Here is a 21,725-nt window from a genome sequence, read left to right on the forward strand (position 1 = left end):
GAACCAGGCCCGGTTCAATGACCGCCTCAACTGGGCCCGAAATCAGGTGGAGCTCGCCTTCGGCCGCTTAAAAGCCCGCTTCCGTTGTTTGCTCATCCGTCTCGAGATGGGTGAGTGGAATGCAACGGAGGTAGTGGCCGCGTGCTGTGTGCTCCACAACATTGTAGAGCGCAGTGGGGAGGCCTTCCTCCCTGCATGGATGGCAGCCGAGGCACAAATGTTCGAACAGCCCCACACAGCTGCTATCCGCCCGGCACACCAGGATGGGGTGCGCATCAGAGAGGCTCTGACGGACATGTTCGCACAAGCCCTGTAGTAGGGTCGGCTAGGTCTCCCCATACGACTCCCTCCCATCTCCTTCCCTCCCCCTCTTTACCTCTCCCCAATTGTAAAGCGTCGGTTCCAAGCACATCGCCCGTCATCGTGAATGTTCGTCGGGTGCGTCGGGCTTAGGGTTTTTCTTTTTAGTTTAGGCTAGGGTTTAGGCCACCATCGCCTGTCTGAGCTGTCCCGAAGAGGATTCGTGGTTTGTGCGGAAGGCTTGAGTCAGTGTACCCGATTCCAGTTGTCTTCAAGGGATCTCCTGGCTGTTCCTCTCCTGAGGCCTGGAAGGACCAAAGGATTGAGGTTGCCAGCAACACTACAATTGTCCCCTGCGTCTAGACTATGGTACATATTCTTTTGTGTGCGTCTTTTGACCTTTCTTGCTTGTTTGTTATTTATGTTAATATAGTTGTGGTTTAAATTTTACTTAAAAGTGTCAAGTATTTATTTATGCGCCACAAACCAATGACCACTTAAAGGGACGACTGGTGATAGATACGGTATTTGGTGTCCGCATTTTGTAATCCTCTTAAATTTAGTTGGCTAATTGGCATCTCAAATCATTTATTACAGTTACCTTGAGTAACACAATAACCAACACAGTTTTGTTCTCAACTGAAAAATGTCTGTTTTTATTTGCAAGGGGAAGGGGGATGGGGAGGGGGAGGAGACCTTCAGCTGGGACAGGGAGGAGGAGGAGCTACTCCTGGGAGGGATGGACCCTGCGAGCGCTCCTGCGGGGGTGGACCTGGACATGGGGGGCAGGCCGCATCGGGGCAGGCTGCATGGAGAGGTGGGCAGGAGGAGGGGGCATTGGAGGAGGGGGCATTGCAGGGGCAGGAGGGGGCATGGGCAGTGCTACGGGAGGGATGGCGTGAGGCCATGCCATAATGGATGGCATGCACTATGTGAGCAGTGAGGGTGGCGACGGAGTCAGCCATGCGCGTGCACTGGGCTTGGAAGGCGGCCCAGGCCTCCTGGCGCCACTGCAGGTCCCCCTGGACGCACTCATGAATCGAGACCTCGATTCACACTCATGCCGGCAAAGGAGCTGGTCCCAGTGGTGGAGCCTGTGCCTGCATAATTGGGCAGCTGGGGGTGCTGCTGCTGCCGCCGCTGCTGCCGGACTGGAGGGTCCCCAGCTTGTGCTCGGTCCCGCTGCAGGGAAGAGAAAAAAGGATGGGTCAGTCAGGCAGGCCGGCCACTGTCCCCACACCTCATGCCCTCCACCCCTGAGCCCAGGTGACACCACAGTAGTGTGGCTTGGGCCCACTCGGTTCCCCCTCTGTCCCCCTGTGTTGTGTTTGCATACAGGACTGCCCCTGGAGTAGGGGCCTCCTCCATGTATTGTAATCACCGGTCTGTGTCCTGGCCCTGTGGAGAGTGGGAGGGCGCTGGTGTTGTGTTAACCTGTGGAACTCCCTGCTGGTGGAGACTGTGAGGCTTTGGGCTAATCACTGGTGTTTGACAGGGAGTGAGATGCATCCCCACACAGTGCCTGGGAGCACATCTGGCAGACGTGGTCTGGGCTCTCAGATCCCCATCTCGTGGGATATCTCCTGGACAGATCCAGAAGAGTGACTGGGGGGGGGGTGTCCCATCCTTGCAGCAAAACTCAGGCGGTCCTAAGGGCGCCCCGAGCACTTCCCCCCCTTCTCCCTCACACTTTCCCTCACACACGTAGCCCAGGGACGTGTGGCCGCAGTGGGGACTTCCCTCGGGGAGCCAGCCAAGGCACTGGGAGCAGGTGAGGGGCTCGGTGGGGGCCACGCTCACAGGGCTGTGATGCTGTGGTTTTCCCAGGAGCAGCTGGCTGTGCCTCACAGCCAGGCATGGGACAATGTGCCGTTCTCTGTGCTGCACCCTTGCAGAGGTGCGGGCTCTGGGCTGAGTCCCTGGGGCCCTGGCCGGTTCCAGCCGGCATCCACCCTTCCCCCTGGTCCCGCCGAATGTGTGTGAGCAGCACGGTCCCAGGCGTGCCCTGCAGCTGCCTGCCGCGGCCATGTGCTGCTCAGTCACCAGGCTGCACGTGGTTGCACGTACTGCTTGCTGCCTAATGCTACACAGCGTGCAGCTCACATGGCTTGAGTGACATGCTCTCCCCCTCCCTGCTCTGGGCGCCTGGCTCCCCCACCGCCCCCCACCCCCCACCCTTGTGAGTGCAAAGTGCAAGACTCACTGGTGGATCCTTCCCCCGCCTCGGAGGATGTGCGGGAGTGTCAGCCGACGGTCAGGGCAGGGTGTGTTCCTATACCTGTCCCTTATGACCGGCTGAAGTTGTGCTTGGTTCTGTTACAGCAACTGAAGGAGTCAGGTTAAAACTTAAACAGTTACAGGTTTATTAAAGAAGCTTATAAATCAGATGGTTACAATGGCTATTGCTCTCTTTCTTAACTGCTAGCAAATATAGATCTTAAAAAATGGTTTCAAAGAAGATAAAGATAGAAAAATAGAAATAATAGTACCAAGTAACAGCTTAACCTTTAAAGAGCTCTAAGTCTATGTGTACACTTAAGACAGAGGACCACATCCACGTACAATTTTTACCCCCTTCTGTGCCTCTTGACTCCAGCGTGTCAGGCCAGGGCCAGTCCCTCAATTCCTAGGAAAGATGAAAATACAAGGTGGGCATCCCCGTGGAACCTCGGGAGGTCAAAACACCTAACCCAACCAGCAGGTAGAGAGTAGATTTACACTCAAAGTGAGTGTGCTGCTGGACCCATCTTTATACCCATGGGGGTCACCTATTTCGCTTTCTTATCTGTGATGCCAAATGGTGCTGGTCTGTCTTCTGTGAGACCAGTTCTTACAAGGGAGTTGTGAACTTAATTTACATGTGTAAGAGAGATAACTAAATTGGAAGAACTGGGGATTCTTTTCTCAGTGGGAGATTCCTCTCCCAGGGACTGTGTGTGATCATATCAACATGGGTTCCAGCTGGGCAGTTCTTGCAGCCTCCAGGTCAGCTTATTGCCTTAATCGCTCTCTCCTCATATCTATGTTTCAGCTTCTCAGGATCAGATGAGCCAGCATAGACTATATTGATTTTATTGCTCCTTCTCTGCCCTGTATGCTTCAGGAACCTCAGGGTATGTCTACACTACAAAGTTAGTTCAAACTAACGGACGTTAGTTCAAACTAACTTTCATAGGCGCTACACTAGCGCTTCGTTAGTTCGAATTTAATTCAAACTAACGGAGCGCTTAGTTCGAACTAGGTAATCCTCATTCCATGAGGATTAAGCCTAGTTCGAACTTACTAGTTCGAATTAAGGGCTGTGTAGACCCTTAATTCGAACTAGTGGGAGGCTAGCCCTTCCCAGCTTGCCCTGGTGGCCACTCTGGCCAACACCAGGCAAACTCTACTGCCCCCCTCCCGGCCCCGGAGCCCTTAAAGGGCCACGGGCTGGCTACACAGTTTGTGCCAGTTGCAAGGCTGCCAGCACCCGTGCCAGCACACCCTGCACCTGACACCCGTGAGCCAGCCACCCGATGCCACCCAGCCCTCCCCCTCTTCCCAGGACCAGCCTGGTGGCTCCCAGGAGCCTGCCCGGGGCCGCAAGAGGCGGGCGCCCGCGTGGTCTAGTGCGGAGATCGTGGACCTCATCGAGGTTTGGGGGGAAGCCTCCAATGTCCACGATCTCCGCACTAGCCACAGGAACGCAGCTGTCTACGGCCGCATAGCTGACAGCCTGGCCGCCAGGGACCACCAGCACAGCCGGGAGCAGGTGCGCTGCAAAATCAAGGACGTGCGGCAGTCCTACTCCCGGGCCTGCCTGCCAAGAGCTGACCCGGAGGCCTGCCCCCACTTCCACGCCCTGGGCCGCCTCCTGGGGGCTCATGCCGTCCCTGCCCCCCGGAACGTGATAGACCCCGGGGCAGAGGGACCACTGCAAGAGACTGAGGAGTAGGAGAAGGAGGAGGGCTCCGAGAGCCAGGAGCCTGCCGGCAGCCTGCCCAGGACCCAGGACCCCCGAGGCACCCGACAGAGCCACTCGCCTGTGTCGTTCGAGGCCGGGGAGGCGTCCACATGTGAGTACCATCGTGCTCCTCTTATGTGTACGGGGGTCTGGGGCGAGAGGGAGCCCCGGGACAGTGTGCCTGGGCCTTGCCCACCATGGAGCAGCAGCTGGGGATCCTGCAGGGGCCCTGGCCTTGCAGAGGGGAGCTGGGTTTCACACACCTGGGCCCTTGGGGTAATTGACCGCTGTTCTTGTTGCACCACAGCCGCAGCACCTGGGACTGCAGGGCGCACCACCCCACCTGCAGCAGCCGCCCGTGCCCGGGCCAGCAGGAGAGCCAGGAACCAAGAGGAGTACCAGAGGCGGCACCTCCGGTTCCTGGAGCAACAGATCCGTATCCAGGACCACTGGGTCCAGGAGGACCTGAGGCTGCGCCGGAGGAGTTTGGAGGCCCTGGAGGAGCAGGGCCATGCCCTGCGAGGCCACCTCCAGAGCCTGCTGGACCATGAGCTTTCCTTTCCCTTCCTCCCTTCCCTCACTTTCCTGCTCCCTCGTCCCAGGTTTCCCCCTCCCCTCTCCCACCCTTCTTCCTCCCGCCCCCCACCCCAGTTATGTAAAATAAAAAGACGTTTTTGTTTGAAAAACAGGTGTCTTTATTTGACAGTAGGTAGGGAGGGGAAAGGGGGTTGGGTGGAAGAAGGCCCCAGTGATGCATGCAAGGAAGAGGTCAGTCCTCCTCCACCACCAGGAAGCTCTCCCACAGGGCTTCCCGGATCCGGACGGCCCCCCGCTGGGCTTCCCGGACAGCGGTGGTGCGGGGCTGACCGTAGTGTCCAGCCATGCGGTCAGCCTCAGCCATCCAGGCTGGCAGGAAAGCCTCCCCCTTTCTCTCACATAAATTGTGGAGCACACAACATGCTGCCACCACGGGAGGGATGTTGTGCTCGGCCAGGTCCAGACGGGTGAGGAGGCATCAAAAGCGGGCTTTCAGTCGCCCGAAGGCCCCCTCCACCACGATGCGGGCCCTGGTCAGCCTGGCATTGAAGGCCTGGTGGGAGGGATTGAGGTGCCCCGTGTAGGGCTTCATCAGCCACGGCTGCAGTGGGTAGGCAGCATCCCCCACCAGGCAGACGGGCATGTCCACGTCCCCGACCCTGATGTGGCGGTCGGGGAAGAAGGTCCTGTCCTGCAGCTGCTGGCACACGGAGGAGTTGCGGTACACCCAGGCGTCGTGTGCTTTGCCGGACCAGCCCACATTAATGTCAGTGAACTGTCCCCGGTGGTCACATACGGCCTGCAGGATCACAGAGAAGTACCCGTTGCGGTTGACGTACAAGGACGCCTGGTGTTCCGGGGCACGGATGGGGATGTGCGTCCCATCGATGGCCCCCCCCGCAGTTGGGGAAGCTGAGGGCGCTGAATCCCCGGATGACGGCATCTGGGTCGGCGAGGCGGACCACCCTGCGGAGCAGCACCCGGTTGATGGCCTTGACCACCTGCGGAGAGAGACACAGCAAAGCACCAATCAGTGGGGCGCCCAGGTGGCTGGGAACATTCGTGCCCTGGCAGTGCCCCGCGCCCCACTTCTGCCACTCCCTGGCGGTGTGTAGTACGGCTGGGACAGACCGACCCCTCCGGTGCGGGGCGCTTTCGCCTCCTCTCTCCCCCCCCTTTGTCCCTGGGGCGGCCCATCCCCTCCTTGCAGCCCTCCTCCCCCACCGGCGCAGTGGCCGACGAGTGCCATACCTGCATGAGCACTGCTCCGACGGTGGATCTCCCCACGCCGAACTGGTTCCCGACGGATTGGTAGCTGTCCGGCGTGGAGAGCTTCCAGAGGGCGATGGCCACCCGCTTCTGGAGGGGGATGGCGGGCCTCATGCGAGTGTCCCTTCTGCGCAGAGCAGGGGCGAGCCACTCGCAGAGCTCCAGGAAGGTGTCCCTCCTCATCCTGAAGTTCTGGGTCCACTGTCAGTCTTCCCAGCGCTCCAGGACGATGCAGTCCCACCAGTCACTGCTGGTGTCCAGATGCCAGATGCGGCGGGGCACGCCGGTGCCGGGGCGCTGCCGTGGCTCCTTCACAGCTCCCAGGGCGGCCAGGTGGAGAGGCAGGGGACTGACGTGCACCAGGTGGTGCCAGGCAGCATCGAGCCATTGGTGGCAGGCTTGCAGCAGCAAGTCCAGAAAGTGCACCAGAAGGTGCAGGGCGAGCTCTGGCTCCATGTTGCCACCTGCGGCAGCGGCCCCGAAGGGAAGCACCGACACAGACGGGCACAGAGACCAACGCTTTGCTGTCCCTCGGCGAGGTTGGCAAGCAAGCAGGAAAAGCTGAGAACCGGCTGTCCGGGGGGGTCCCTTTAAGCATGAGCCTCAGATAGCCTCAGACAGCAGCCACACAAAGCAACTACTGACCTGATGCCCTGCCAGAACCGGTTTCAGCCGCCCTTAAATGCGCCCCTGCGTCCAATCAGTGTGGATGCGCTAGTTCGAATTAGCAAAACACTAATTCCAACTAGCTTTTAGTTCTAGATGCGTTAGTTCGAATTAGCTTAGTTCGAATTAGCGCTGTAGTGTAGACGTACCATCAGAGAGGCAAATAAGATGGATGAGATGGGGAGGGGTCTGTCTGGCTACAGGGAGACATCAGGGCTGCTGGAGGGGGCCTGCTGGGTGGCAATGCTGGCCTCCTCCTCCGATGCACTGCTGTCTCCTTCCCCCGCCTTGGTGGTCTGGGTGACGGGGGGGAGGGGGCGCACGCAGGTGTCGACCGGCACATCCGGGGCTTGCAGGGCTGGCTGGCTGAGGATGGCGTGCAGCTGGTTGTAGTGGGGGCAGGTGTCTGGTCCTGCCCCCATGCCCTTGCTGGCCTGCACATAGCCCAGGTGCAGCTCTTTGACCTTAGCCCGGACCTGTTCGAGGTTCTGGGCTGGATGTCCCTGCTGGGCTAGCGCCTGGGCCATGAGGCCGAAGATGTTGGCTTTGCGGCGCCGGGACCGGGTGTCGTGGAGGCCCTCCTCTTCCTGCCACAAGTCCAGGAGGGTCTCCAGCTCCCTGGAGGACCATGACGGGGCCCGTTGTTTGCGGCCCCTGGGGGCCTCCTGCGCTGGGGGTGCAGGTGGCTGAGCGCCCGGAGCTGCCATGGCTTTGGCTCTGATGTGGCTGCTGGGCAGGGCAGGGGCACTGTAGTAGACCTCAGGCCGGAGGTCTGAGGCATGCTCCTGCCACGTGCGCTCAGCAGCCTGCGTGTGCTTTAAGAGCTCGGGTTACCAGGAAGTCCGGGGCTCCTACAGGGTCTCCCAGCGTCCAAACCACTTTTTTCCGTTTAGCCTGCTTTTGCGCAAAAGTCTTAGCTAGCTGTCTACACTGGCCCTTTTGTGCAACAGTTTTTCGCCAAAAGGACTTTTGCCCGAACGGGAGCGTCAAAGCTTTTCCGGAAAAAGCAGTGATTTTGGACAGTTGAACGTCAGTGCTTTTGTGGAAAATCAAGCGGCCAGTGTAGACAGCTGGTAAGTTTTTCCGGAAAAGCAGCTGATTTTCCGGAAAAAGTGGCCAGTCTAGACACAGCCCCTGTCTACACAGCTGTCTACACTGGCCACTTGAATTTGCACAAGAGCACTGACTTTGTAATGTACAAAATCAGTGCTTCTTGCGCAAATGCTTTCATGCTCCCGCTTAGGGAAAAGCCCTCTTGCACAAGAATACTTGCTCAAGAGGGCCAGTGCAGGGAAGAATTGTTTTGAGCAAAAAAGCTTTTTCTGTTAAAAGTATTTGTGGAAAATCATGCCAGTCTTGACGCAGCCCCTTGGTTTGAGAGGGTTGCATTATGAAAACTATTTATTTACTGAAACTACTTAAAGACAGGAAATGTAGTAATCTGCTGACAGCATTAATCATCATTACCACATTATCTGTCGTCTTAATTAGAGAATGATGTCTAATGTCGTTTCCTGAGATGCAGCAAGCAATTATATGGATTTTGGTATTTTCTGTGGTAAGGACCAAATCCAAATAAATTTCATGCTCGATGACATGTTATGCAGTTACAGAAACCAGCAAAATATTAGATAGGAGCTGTATTTCATGAATGCATATGGGCAACAGAGCCCTTCTGCTCATCCTGAGCCATACGACGGGGAGAGAAACATGAGGGAAATGCAGTAGAAAGGCGGGAAACGGATGGTGGCACTTGGCTTTTCCCCATTTCGACCCTCTCTGCAAAATGTCTGCGCAGTCCATAGACCCTGAGGAGGCTGGTATGACAAACGGGGAAATGTGAGCGGGAGCCGCTCTAGGCCACAGGCTCTCCCAGAGCAATTGCACAGGCAGCACAGTAAGAGTTGTAGGAAGTTATTTATGCTGCTTGGGGCAGCCACTATCAGTCCCCAACACAACAGTGGGCTGGCTGATCCATGACAGCCCAGGTCTACACCCAGGAGAAAAGTGGAGGGAAACAGGGTAAGACAGTCTCTCTATGCTGCTGGACAAGAGCTGTGGGGTTGGGGACTTAGGGTACGTCTACACTAGTTCGGTAGTTCGAGCTAGGTAGGCAAATGAGGACAACCAGAGTTGCAAATGAAGCCCGGGATTTAAATATCCCGGGCTTCATTTGCATCTTCCCGGGCGCCGCCATTTTTAAATCCCCCTTAGTCCAAACTCTGTGCCCGCGGCTACACGCGGCATGGAGCAGGTAGCTTGAATTAGGATCTCTAATTTGAACTACCGTTACTCCTCGTGGGAGTGCGGAGGCGACGTGGCGTCCTGGGCCGCGGGCGCTAGGGCACCCACGCCAGCGTGGGTGGGACCGGCGAGAGCCTGCACCACGGCCCCCGCTCATGATAGGTGGAGCGGGAATGGCGTGGCGTTCAAAGCGCCGTTGCCCGGCTGGGCAAGGGGAAGAAGGAAAGGCGGGGGACGTGGACAGGAGGAGGGAGGTCGGGCTATGGTAGAGCTGGGAAAGGGGGGGCTTACTGTCGGGGAAATTGATGGCCGTGGCAAGTAATCGCCCTCCTGCAACCCTGTCCACCAGAGGGAAGGTGAGCTCCGGAGTAGGGGTGCTCCAGAGGGGAAAGGAAGTAGCCCAGGGTGGACCCCCGAGTGCTTGGCAGGCTGGTGAGTTTTGGCGGAACGCCCTGCCAGCCGGACTGGATCTCCAAGGATCCGTGTCCTTAGGGCCCTGGGCTGGGGCCCGTGAGTGAGGGTGGGCCTGGGCCCCCCTTTCTCCTCCCCCCCATTGTGGCGGGGAGGGTGCCGCTGTGTTAACAAATGGGAAAGAGTAACGGCCGAAGCCGACTGTTGATGTGAAAGGCGGCTGTAACGCCAGGGACATTACTTGTCCCCAACTGAAGAGGCGAACATAGGAGACCGTGGGCACTGCCACACAGACATAGTGGGCCATGGGATAGGTCACAGGGAAACAATCAAATTCCAGGCACATCCCATTCTCCTGGTACAACCAAACTCTTCTCTCACTTTCAGTTAGAAGAGGAAGCGGCACACCAAATGATCCTAGCTCTCACCGTTTAGGAGAAGCTCTTGAACAAATGGAGTCACAGATGGACAGATAGACATTTCTAAAATATACAGCAAGATTAGCTGCTGACTCCCCAGTACCTTGCATTCAGGTTTTAACATTCACTTTTAGCTGTGCAAAATAATCTGCTGGAAAATTCACTGGAGGATGGGTAGAGAGACTGACTCCACTCCATGAGCTTATTGCCCCAAGGCAGCTGTCAGCCTGACACATCTCTGGGACCAGGCATTTACCTTTTCTTACATTCCTGTAGCAGAAGTCAGGTTGAGACAGGCTCACCCCCCCTTCTCAAACTGCAGTGATTCCTTAAATTCATGCCCTCCTGTTGGTGGGCTGCAAATGACCATGCCTCTAGCACAAGTCTGTAGTGTAGGAGTCTGACAACTGGACCCAGATTTACCGGATACTCAGATGCCTGCTTCCTCTGGTTCCAGAGAAAGTGGACATCCTTTAGCCTACCTCCCCCATGCCAATTCCAATCTTCAATCTCTTCCCACCCCTCTCCCCATGAATCCCTTACCTTTGGTTGGGTTTGCACCAAACTGCTCAAGTTACACAGGAATCCGTTCATGGACAAAGTTCTAGTCATGAATGTGCTGAGTCACCCTAGTAGCATGTTACCATCTGCTTGTCAAAAGAGGCAGAAGCCTGCCGTTAATTTAAGAGGTAATACGTCAGTGAAGCTTTTATACAATGCTTCATACTTTTATACTACTTACTTCAGCAGGCATGAGTGGGAGAAACAAGATGATAGGCAAATTACAGGGAGTTTTACTACTGAGGCAGCAATTGAGAAGAATTGCTTTTACATTCCTTTGGTTATCCACACATTTCAATGTTTTGGGTAAATATAGAACATCCAAACCCTTTACAAATGACTAAAAACAGGAACTAGGCAGAAAAAGCAAAAACAAGCCACCAGTGGAACTTACTCAACTGTGTTGGCTGTAGTGCCTCAGAAGATCACTGATTAAAAAATGAATCATTAGTAGCTGATTTTGACTCTGATTTGTTGACAAAGGGCAGTTGATTTGCATAGCAATATAGTGAACGGTATTTGTCTGTACTAGCATCTACAAAAATACACATCAGTAAGCAATGAAGCCAGGGGTCACAAGACACAAGAGACCTCCCATAGGAGACAGAGGGTTGGAGCCAGTAAAGCACCAAGTAGTCAGCAGCTCACAGGACTGGGTCCAGAGGGAAAAGGAGGCATTTTATCATTTTGCCCAATTGTTATTTCAAATGTTCTCTCATATGGAGTAAGTGAAAGTGCTACGGATTGGTCCAACTGCAGGGACTGAACCTAGGCTCTTGGGAGCAGAGCCATCCCATCCACAGGACAGCTCGGGGCAGCTGACCCAAGCCCTGCTCTTTTGGGGGACTGCCTCAACCCTCCTTTGGGCAGGCTGGTCCCCCGTTAGCCACAGGCCCAGGGAGGTCTAGGAGGTTACCTGGGAGACATCTGGTGCAGGGTGGTAGCTGGGGTCAGCCCCCGCTCCCCTCCCCAACACCCCCAACACCCACCATGGCAGTGGGAGCCGAATCTACCCAGTAGCCTGCCCTCCCCAGTCATTACTCCCCACTTCTCCACAGCGGTGAGAAGCAAAGCATCCCGGCCCCCGTTCACTCCCCAAAACCTGTATCGCTGGGGGGAGTGGGCTGGGGCCAGAGCTGGGCTGTCCACTTCTCACCACCATGGAGAAGCGGTCACAGTGGTGTGAGAGGGTTGTGGGATGGAGTTTTTTTTAAATAGCAGTAGCAAATAAAAGCTAAACATTTAAAAAAGGACAATGTTAAAAACACGGACGACGTCTAGATGGGCAGGATTTTCCGCAAATGCTTTTAACAGAAACGTTTTCTGTTAAAAGCATTTGCGGAAAAGCGTGTCTAGATTGGCAGGACGCTTTTCCGCAAAAGCACTTTTTGTGCAAAAGCGTCCGTGGCCAATCTAGATGCACTTTTGCGCAAAAAAGCCCCGATCGCCATTTTCACAATCGGGGCTTTTTTGCACAAAACAAATCTGAGCTGTCTACACTGGCCCTTTTGCGCAAAAGCTTTTGCCCGAACGGGAGCAGCATAGTTTTTCCGCAAGAAGCACTGATTTCAGACAGGAGGAAGTCAATGTTCTTGTGGAAATTCAAGCGGCCAGTGTAGACAGCTGGCAAGTTTTTCCACAAAAGCACCTGCTTTTGTGGAAAAACTTGCCAGTCTAGACACAGCCACTAAGTTTTAAGGTAGCTCTCAATAATCAAACTGTCACTTTAATAAAAGTACATAACATTTTGTAAACATAATAAAACCAGTTACCCCTTATGTAAAAATTAATATGGCTAATGTAAGGTTATAAAAGTTAAATTATGACATATGTACTTTATATTGCAAAAAAACAAACAAACCAAACCTGCAAACAAAACATGCCACTTAATTAAAATCCTATTAGGGCTCCAAAAAACACAATAGGATGTGGTTTTCTTTCTCAAAGTGGTATGTGCAAAAGCAACACCTAAAAATAAAAAAGTAAGCAAAACTCTGGTAAAAGTTAGTTGTGTCTCTTTTTAACACAAGAGCTTTAAAAGCTGCGAATAGCTTTAAAAGCAAGCCAAAAAAGGTCTGTTAGTGCAAACCACCTAGCTGGCGGCTCCAAATAATAAATATACCTGCTCAGCAAACAAACTACCTACACTCAAAAAAGTTCAAATTGTAATTCTCTACCTTTGAGAAATATGGCCACTCTATGCTGTATGTGCATTGCTGCTCACCTAAGGCCTACCTGCTTCCTGCCTAGGGGAGAGGAACCTCACACGGGTGGCTTGGGCCAGCCCCCCCATGATGTTCCATTTTCCCTTTGGGAAATATTGCTACCCTACCGGAGAAGCAGTTAATTTTTTTCTTAAATACCCATGATTATATCATCCCTTTAGCTAATATGGCCACATAGGAGCTGCAAATTCTGCAAGCTTCCACTCAAAGTTTCCACCACTTCATTCCCTCAAGGGAAGGGAATGAGGTTTGCTCCTCTGCCATTGCTGTTGATTAAAAGGAAACCGTGTAACTAAAACAAATTCTGGATCTAAGTTCTGAACAACTGCAGATGGGTACAGCTGCTCTGCCATGGGCTTTGTCTCATCCCGTGCTAAGAGTTAGTTCTATTGACCTCTCGCCACGGCACCCACCACGAGCGCTGTTCCACCACATCACGTCTATTCCATTCCCTGTCCAGACTCACATCAGTCCCAATCTATGGTGTCCACCTTGGGGCACATCCCTCCAGCTGAGCCCCAGCACTATTGCCCCTCCCCTGTCCCAGTGCAACAGCAACCCCTGGTCTTGTCATTAGCCTCAGGGGCCCGCTGCAGCCCTCAGTCTAGCCGCTCACTCTAGAGGCAAACTGCAGTCTTCCCTGGTCACCTTCATCACTGGCAAGCATAGCAGTAGGGGTGTTCAGCCCCTGTCCCACGCACATTATCCAGGGCCCCTTTAGTGGCAGGCTCTCATTGGCCTCCCATTCTAACACCTCCTGCGTCCCTGGGCCACTTCCCCACAGCTGATGCCCAGGAGTGGTTCAGTTGCTGCCTAGCTGAGTGGCAGTGCACCCCCAGCTGCCCACAGCCAGCAACATGTGTTTCTCCTGGTGGTGCACATCTACACATACCTTGGTGCACGTAACAAAACTTACTCCACCTGTAGATGGAAAAAATTAGATGGAACATTGTCCACAGTCCCAAGCTCTCTCCTCCCAGACATAGCAAGGCCATTCCTAGTGCTAGTTATGCAGTCCTGTAGCAGACTCCCCGCTTCCCTGGTCTGCAGCTGCCCTTGTATCAGGGTCAGCTGTGCCCTAATTTTCTGCAGTCCCACTCAGCCTCCCTAGATTGGGTTTAACCCTGCTAGGGCCAGTGCAGGGCAGACTCCGTGTCACATGCTCCATTGTCTGTAGTTACACACTAGTACAAAATAAATAGACTCTCGGTTCAGCGGTCAGCCCCATCTGGTGCTGTACATATATGTAGTCCCAGCCCTAGAGACATTGCTCTTTGCACCTCATTACACAAAGCCTGGCTTGGGGTCATGGGATTCACTGATCCGCTAAATACATCCCTGCACAAAGCAAAAGCTTCAGCGGGGATAGTCTGCAACAGGGAAAACTTCAACAACAAATAGTCTAGCAGCACCTTAAAGACTAACAAAACATGTGGATGGCAAAACCCACTTCTTCAGATGACCAGGCAAGTTATACACCGGTGAAGCATTTTTCCTTGTAATCTCTTGTTCCCCTTTTAGAAGTGTTAGAAAGTCCCTGCTGTTTGGGCTCCAAGCCTTTATGGCTTTGACAGCCAGTGGGTGATTTTCCATGTACTTTCTGCTTCCAGAAGGACAGCATTGAAATGTTTGTTTTGGGTGGAGTTCCTCCGTGCAGGCTGATGAATACTTTCTTCATCTGGTTTGCTGCTTGTGCTATTTAAAAAAATATGTTACTAAAGGAGCTCCTTCCCTCTCTGTAAGAGCTCTTTATGCGGAGTGGCTGTGGCAGGAAAGTGCGCTACACCAACATTAGGAATGGCAAATGGGAAAGTCATTCTGGCTTCCCTGAAAAACATCCAACATTGCTCTTGGAAAAAGCAGGTTTACTACTTTACCATATAGGTTGCATGGCCTAGTCAGGCAACAGACATTCACTTCAACAGACACTCTCCTGCGTGAAGGATCTCAGGGTTTGGCTACTCTGGGGAAGAGAGAGCCACTTATGCTTGAGGATTATGCAATTTATAAAATGCAGCGTCTGTACAGCTTAAAATTCGGTTGCTTCCCCAGGGATGATATAGTTCTCAAGGCAGCATAAAAACAAATAAAAACATCCAGCAAAAATCCAACAATTTCATAGTTTGTCCTTAATTCCTAAGGTGCTCGCTCTCTCTCTCTCTTCTCCAAATTAGAAAACGAACAAAACCAATTTTACAATTTCCAGTGAGATGCTCTAATATGTAGAGGAAGTAATTCAATACAAACCTCCAGCATTAGAACAATTGACTAGCTGACACAATCACCATGATTTTAGGCTAAGGCAGCACCAACACTGGCTTTAGAAGCATCCAGTGTTCAAAATAGTACAGCCATTAGATTCATGTAGTATATTCTACAGCAGGGGTGGGCAAATATGGGCCACAAGCTGGATCTGGTCCAGCAAATGTTCAGATCCAGCCCACCTGTTGTGCCTGTTGTGCTCCCCCTCCCCCCGACCCTGTCCTCAAATTGGCCAGCATGTGTATCTCTGTGCAGCGCACAATATGGAGGGAAGGGGGCCTCTGTGTACTGCCCTAGCCCCCAGCACAAGTCTTGCAGCTCCCATTGGCCAGAAACCGGCCAATGGGAACTGCCTAGGCTGTACTTGTAGGTGCAGGCAGCTCACAGAGACCCCCCACGGTGCATGCTGCACAGAAATGCATACACTGGCCCCAACGGCTGGCCGCTTTGAGTAGCATGTGGGGGCATGGCAGGAAGAGAGCCTGCCCGAGGGTCCCACTGGGCTGCTGGCCAGGAGCTGCCTATGGTAAGTGCCTCCTGGCTAGATCCTGCATCTGGCATCCTACCTCCTCCCTACCCTGCTCTGTGTCCCACATTAGAACCCAAACCCTCTGAACCCCTGCTCCTGCACAGATGCCCCTGGTCGTAATCCCCTCCTAGACCCTGTACTCCTCCAACACACCTTCCCCAGGTCAGAATCTACTCCTGCACCTATATTCCCTTCCAAACCCCACACCTCTTCCTGCACCCCAATTCCCCACTCAAGCTCCTTTCTGCACCCAGCCTCTGTCCCATACCCCATTAATATAATAGAAAAGTGCCTGGACAATTCTTGCAGTGCTCCCCCATCAAGTGATCCCCCTTGTTCTGGAGTGAAGGTCAAATCCTTGCGTGCCTTTTGTAAACCACATTGGATTACTCACTGGTGTAAACCAAGCAGGATTTGATCTTTGGAGAGACAAAATGGATTTGCTAAGGAAGAGGGATCAATTTTTACCATAGAATGCAATATCTTAAAAAGACATTTATTCTCCCTTCCTGTTCCCAAATTATTGGGTGCAATATTGAGACACAACAGCATCGAAGAGAAATAAGATTGTTCCTTGCCCTCTGGTTATAACTGTAAAATTCTCTCCTTCAGTGTGTTTCATTGAGAACTTCAGTCGTGTCTGATTTTTTCATATGTGGAGGAGATGCTGAGCATGATTGCATCTGGAAGGCAGAGCAGGCCTCTTGCTTTGGGATTTATTAAAAGGATGCACTATAGGGCTTTGGAGCTAGAGTGAGTTTTGGCTAGGATTTAGGACCAGGGCTTGGGAATCCCATTCTGATTTGGCAGTGCAAGAGGCTTGTAGCTATTCTGCATTGTATGCTATTTGGGGCTATAATGTCATGTAAATACCCATTTTTGTTAAGTTTGCAATGTACTGGAACAGAAAATAGGCCTCCTATTGGTTACAGGACCGAATATATAAGGGTGGGTCTTTGTTCCTATCCACTTCTTCAAAATCAGAAGGGGTTTGGATTTAAGGTGCTGGCTTTGATGATCTCTACTATTTTGGTAAACATAGAATGAGCTTTTTGGGCATAATATTAGCTGACATGTCTTGGATGCCTTATTGTTTTCTTCATATAGAACACAAGTGAAGACATTGACCTGTGTCTTTTTGGTTATGTTGCCTATGGTGGTTCAGCAATCTTCCGGTTCAATGCACCACTTCTTTCAGCATCTATATGCTGTGTAGAGCATACAACTTTGCTTCATTGCACAATGCTCTGGGTTGGGCTTTCCTACCCCACGAGGTTTGAGCAAAGTCTTCGCCATTCAGTAGAAATATTTCACCCATCTCATGCAGTGAACTTCTCTGTAGAGTCTTTTCAGTAATATCAAATTGACTTTTCTATCAAGGCAAGGGAGACCATTTGAATTTGTATTTTAGCATTGCTGAGAACCTACACAAGGTTCCTGCTGGAACATGAAATCAAATGCCAACATGTCTGACATAAGTTTGAAACAAAGAAGAACCAGCCAGCCCAGGGTCCTTCAGGATGCTTTATTATTGGTCTCACCCTGCGGATGGGGCACTGTGGTGGGGTCCCCAACCCCGCCCTCTTCTCCCCAAGGTTAAAGCAGGCCCTGAGGCCTAGTCCAAGGCTAAAGCCGGCCCTGAGGCCTAGTCCAACACAATCGCAGGCCCTGAGGCCTAATCCATGCCCTGAGGGGATGGGGTAGGGTGGTCCGGGCCCTCCCTCTCCACCGGACCCCAACCCAGGGCCCTAGTAGTGGTGGGTGGTTTCCACCCCCAGCTCGGCGGGGAGTTCTCCTCGAAATACACCGAGCCCACTGGGGGGTTCCCTGCCCCTTGCCCTGGGTTGCTTCCTACCCCAGCCCTGTTGCTGACAGAGACCCCACCTGGCGAAGCTAGGCTGGCGGTAGCCGCAATGTTGACAGGTCCCGTGTCTGGGGCAGCTGCGAAGGGGTTGTCCACTGTGGCGGGGAGGGCGGCCCCCGGGGTCGGCATTGCGGGCATGCTCGACCCGGGGATGGTAGCAGCAATGGCAGTGGTCCCAATGGCTTTGATTCCAGCAGCAGGTCTGGCTGTGGCTCTGGGGGTTGGGCCAGAGCTCCTTCCTCCCCGGAGGTCAGCCCCAACTGAGCAGCCTGGCAGCCTTTTATACTGGGGCTGTACTGCGAGCATGCCCAGCAGGGCTGTGGGGGAGGGGCGTATTCTACCCAATAGACCGGCTCTCCGCCCCCCTGTTCAGTGCAGGGCAGGCCAGCCCCATCACAGGCACGCAGATGTCCAAAGCACAGCCTACAGATCGGGCAAAGAGGTGTTTCAGGCCGTCTCCCAGAGCTGACCGCAGTGTTCTCAGCACAGCCCTCCTGACACTCTCATTTCAAGAGTGCGAGATTTTCTCCTCTGCCTCGGAGTGTTGTCATGCTCCTCAGCTTGGGAAGACTCAACAATTCTACCCAGTCTCTCCCTGTCAAGTGTCAGAATTTTCCCTATCAGTTGTAGAGCCTGGAGGAACACAGATAATGGCAAAACGGCCCTCAGGAGCAGTGGTGGAAAAAGTACCCAAAAATGTTACTTGAGTAAAACTACTGCTACTTTGAAAAAAATGGAATTAAGTAAAAGTCAAAGTATCCTTCTGGAAAACGACTTGAGTAAAAGTACGAAAGTATCACATCTTAACTGTACTCAAATATCCAGAAGTAAAATGTAGCTGTCCTATGGAAAGCTATGAGCAAACACCCGAATTATCATAGGGCACCATTATTTGGGTTGAGGGCCACTGATCTACAGAAAAATAAATCAGGGGCCGCACAAGTGAGAGGAAGCTCTCCCCCACCAAAAAAAACAAAAAACCCCAAACCCTGATGTGGCTTCCAGTTGAGATACTTCACTTCCCTGGTGCTCCAGCCCCACGGTGGGGAGAGAGAAGAGAACGGAGGCAGGGAGGACCAAGCTTCAGGGCTTCCCACAGGCCAGATTAACTCTTTTGGGGTCCCAGGGTTAGCAGATTTTGTGAGCCCCCCCCCAGGCTCTGGGGTGAGGTCAAAATGAGGGGTTCAGTATGCAGGAGGGGATTGCCAGGGAATGGGATTAGGCTGAGGATGAAGGTGAGGATCTGAGTGGGAGGTAGGTGCTGGAGTGGGCTGGGAGTGGAGGGCTGGACGGGAGGGAGGTGCAGGAGCGGGCTGAGGGCAGGGTGTCTGGAAGGTTGGGAGGGTGCAGGAGTAGACCGGGGCTGGGAGAGCTGGGTGGGAGGGGTGTGTGGGAGAGGGATGGGGGTGCAGGGGCTGACAATGAAGTGGGGGGGGGCTGCATACCTAGCTCTGTGCTCCCTGCTGCTCCCTGCTGCTCTAATTGGCCAAAATATGGCATACGCTGTATTTACATATCAACAGTTAACAGTTAGTTATCTTGCAGAGCTAAACAAATGGGCCTCTTGAAATAAGGTAGAAGGGTTCTTTCGGAAAAGGCTTTATTTTCTGAAAGATCAGCATCTAGACTGGCGCTTTTTTCCGGCAAAGCTCCGTGCTGAAAAAAGCGGCAGCCATTTTTATGCTAATGAAGCGGGGGAGATTTAACCCCCCGCTTCATTAGCAATTGCAATACATCTAATTTACATCCCTTTTACGAAAAAGGGATGTAGTCTAGACGTAGCATGGAGTGACCACTCCCCTCACCCCCAGAGCAGCTCCCTCCTTTTAGTCTTTTAGCTGGGTGATAACAAGCAGTAGTTCAGCCCCTGCTTACATCTGGAACCGAGTTGTGTCTTTAGTTCTAAAAGTTACAGAGAAAGAGTGAGTGATGGAGAAGTGAGCAGCATTTTGGCAATGAAGATGTTCGTTATTAGGATGCCAAACAAGGGAAAAAGCTGGGATATGTTCTGCCACTCAGATATGAAGAGGGTTGTTCTGAGATACTGTTAAATGATCTCTGTTGTCAGTAATGTAGCATGGAAGTTTGTGCTGCATTATTCTGAACTGTAATGCTTCTGGGGGTGAATCCAGTCTTAAATATTTGGGAATAGCATTTGGAAACAGTATTTCTTCCATATGGAAATATGAAGACACAGGAAAGCTGAGAAAATAGGTCAAACTATTTCTAGTGTTCTTCAAATCTAGCTTTGTTTGTCTAAGATGCTTTTCATCCACATGAAAGGTGTCAAACGGATAGGGCTGAAAACAAAAATCCTTTGTACATCCATTGCAGAGATTCAGAATGAGTACTGTCTCTATATGCTTCTTTATAGTGATAGTGCCATCTTTTACTGGAAGGATCAATTCTGAGGAGCCCTCCAGGGCTAAGAGGGGGTATGTCTACACTAAAAAGTTAGTTCGAACTAACGGACGTTAGTTCGAACTAACTTTAATAGGCACTACACTAGCGCTCCGCTAGTTCAAATTTAATTCGAACTAGCGGAGCGCTTAGTTCGAACTAGGAAAACCTCATTTTACGAGGATTAAGCCTAGTTCGAACTAGCTAGTTCGAATTAAGGGGTGTGTAGCCCCTTAATTTGAACTAGTGGGAAGCTAGCCCTTCCCAGGTTTCCCTGGTGGCCACTCTGGCCAACACCAGGGAAACTCTATTGCCCCCCTCCTGGCCCCGGAACCCTTAAAGGAGCATGGGCTGGCTACGGTGCCCGTGCCAGGTGCAAGCCTGCCAGCACCCAGCCAGCAGACCCTGCACCTGGCACGGATAGAGCCATCCACCTGATGCCCCCCAGCCCACCCCCTCTTCCCGGGACCAGGCTGGCGGTTCCCGGGAGCTTGCCTGGGACCGTAAGAGGCAGGCACCCGCCTGGGCTAGTGTGGACATCGTGGACCTCGTCCACGACCTCTGCACTAGGCACAGGAAAGTGGCCGTCTAGGGCAGGATAGCTGCCAGCCTGGCCACCCAGGAGCAGGTGTGCATGAAAATCAAGGTGGTCCACTGAGACCCCTGACCCTGAGCCCTGAGCTTACAATGGCCGTCCTGGGTCAGACCAAAGGTCCATCTAGCCTAATAGCCTGTCTGCTGACAGCGGCCAACCCTAGGGACCCTGGAGGGGATGGACCGAAGACAGTGACCAAGCCATTTGTCTCGTGCCATCCCTCTCCAGCCTTCCACAAACCTTGGGCAGGGACACCACTCCTACCCCCCGGCTAATAGCACTCCATGGACCCAACCTCCATGACTTGATCTCACTTCCCTTTAAACTCTGTTCTAGTTCTAGCCTTCACAGCCTCCTGCTGCAATGAGTTCCACAGGTTGACTCTTTCCTTTGTGAAGAAGAACTTTCTGTTACTAGTTTGAAGCCTGCTACCCATTCCTTTCCTTTGGTGTCCTCTAGTCCTTCTTTATGGGAACTAATGAAGAACTTTTCTGAACATCCTCTCCACCCAACTCCTGCTTTTAGAGACCTCTATCCTGTCCCCCCTCCGTCTCCTCTTTTCTAAGCTGAAAAGTCCCAGTCTCTTTAGCCTCTCTTCATATGGGACCTGTTCCCAACCCCTAATCATTTTTGTTGCCCTCCCCTCTCCCAGCCTCTCTCTTCCCCTCTCCCACCTCCTTTTCCCAGTCTCCCCCAGTTTTGTTCAATAAAGACAGATTCCATTTTTGAACACAATTGTCCTTTATTTTGTACATCAAGAAGAGGGGCTAGGGAAGGGTAAGTGGAAGGAGGTGAGGGAGGAATGGGGTACGCGCCCCCAATGGGGAGGACTGGGCTGGCTTGCAGGCTTCTGGGGGTGGAAGGTCTCCTGCAGCCCCCCAATTGCCCCCTCTCCCCAGATGGCAGCCTGCGGCAAGTGCAGCCGGTCTGATGGCCGAGTGCTGTGATGTGCCCAGTGTGGGTACTCCGGGCAATCCAAGCCAGGACTGCTTTGCAAGCGGGACACCCCTGAGAACTGTCTGTCTGGGGTGGGGTTCGGGACCCTTTAAGCACAGCCCTCTGCTAGCCTGAGACAGCATCTCCACGCTCTAAGTCCTCCTCTGATGCCCTGCCGGCACTGCTTCCGGCCATCCTTAAGCCTGGTTCAGGGTCCACTTAATGTGGACATGCTAGTTTGAATTAGCAAAACGCTAATTCGAACTAGTTTTTTAGTCTGGATCCGTTAGTTCGAATTAACTAATTCGAACTAAGTTAGTTTGAATTAATGTTGTAGTGTAGACGTACCCAGGTAGTTTAGTCTCCTTATCCACATAGGACTCACTGATTGCTGAGCAAAGATGTCAAATGCAGAGAACATCAGATAACTGGTTACCACTTAGTAGATGAAGGGTGTTGTACTTATACTGTCATGCTCTATAGACATTGAATTAGCTGCTAGCGTCCAGCAAACAAAGTTTACAGTATCCCGTCAAATTCACTAATAACAAAATCCTATTAAAA

General features: G+C 52.7%; 1 long non-coding RNA gene across 1 annotated transcript; it reads right to left on the reverse strand.

The window, feature by feature from the left end:
• Positions 1-1,027: 1,027 nt before the first annotated feature.
• Positions 1,028-10,460, reverse strand: LOC142830308 (uncharacterized). The gene is made up of 3 exons (XR_012905471.1): positions 10,333-10,460; positions 2,863-2,926; positions 1,028-1,482 (listed from the first exon to the last, which is right to left on the reverse strand). It is a non-coding gene; the product is annotated as an uncharacterized LOC142830308 (long non-coding RNA).
• Between the last annotated feature and the right edge of the window lie 11,265 nt (positions 10,461-21,725).

Source organism: Pelodiscus sinensis, chromosome 7, assembly GCF_049634645.1.
Source record: "Pelodiscus sinensis isolate JC-2024 chromosome 7, ASM4963464v1, whole genome shotgun sequence".
NCBI classification, from domain to species: Eukaryota; Metazoa; Chordata; order Testudines; family Trionychidae; genus Pelodiscus; species Pelodiscus sinensis.